The sequence below is a fragment of the Corvus brachyrhynchos genome, unplaced genomic scaffold (assembly GCF_000691975.1).
Source record: "Corvus brachyrhynchos isolate BGI_N302 unplaced genomic scaffold, ASM69197v1 scaffold660, whole genome shotgun sequence".
NCBI classification, from domain to species: domain Eukaryota; kingdom Metazoa; phylum Chordata; class Aves; order Passeriformes; family Corvidae; genus Corvus; species Corvus brachyrhynchos.
In genome coordinates this window covers 30,188-30,455 of record NW_008235547.1, presented here as the reverse complement: position 1 = coordinate 30,455, position 268 = coordinate 30,188, and the positions used below count along the sequence as shown (strand labels likewise).

The window sequence follows — 268 nt, the reverse complement described above, 5'->3', positions numbered from 1 at the left end:
GGTGAGCAGTGACACGATTTGGAGGTGTCACAGCATGGGGGTGTGGCACTGGTTTGGGGGGGACACAGCACATGGTGGGGACAGTGGCACCATTTATGGGGTGTCACAGCATGGAAAGGGACACTGGTTTGGGGTGTCACAGCATGGAGGGGTGGCACTGATGTGGGGGTGTCACAGCACTGGGGGGGTGGCAACGATTTGGGGTGTCACAGCATTGGGAGGAAGTGGTGGCACTGATTTGGGGTGTCACAGCATTGGGGGGGTGGGG

The 268-nt window shown here is 59.7% G+C and overlaps 1 protein-coding gene across 1 annotated transcript in view; it reads left to right on the top strand.

The window, feature by feature from the left end:
- LOC103616123 (6-phosphofructo-2-kinase/fructose-2,6-bisphosphatase) overlaps positions 1-268 on the top strand; it is a 5,192-nt gene that overhangs the window by 1,782 nt on the left and 3,142 nt on the right. The gene's annotated exons all lie outside the window — the stretch shown is intronic.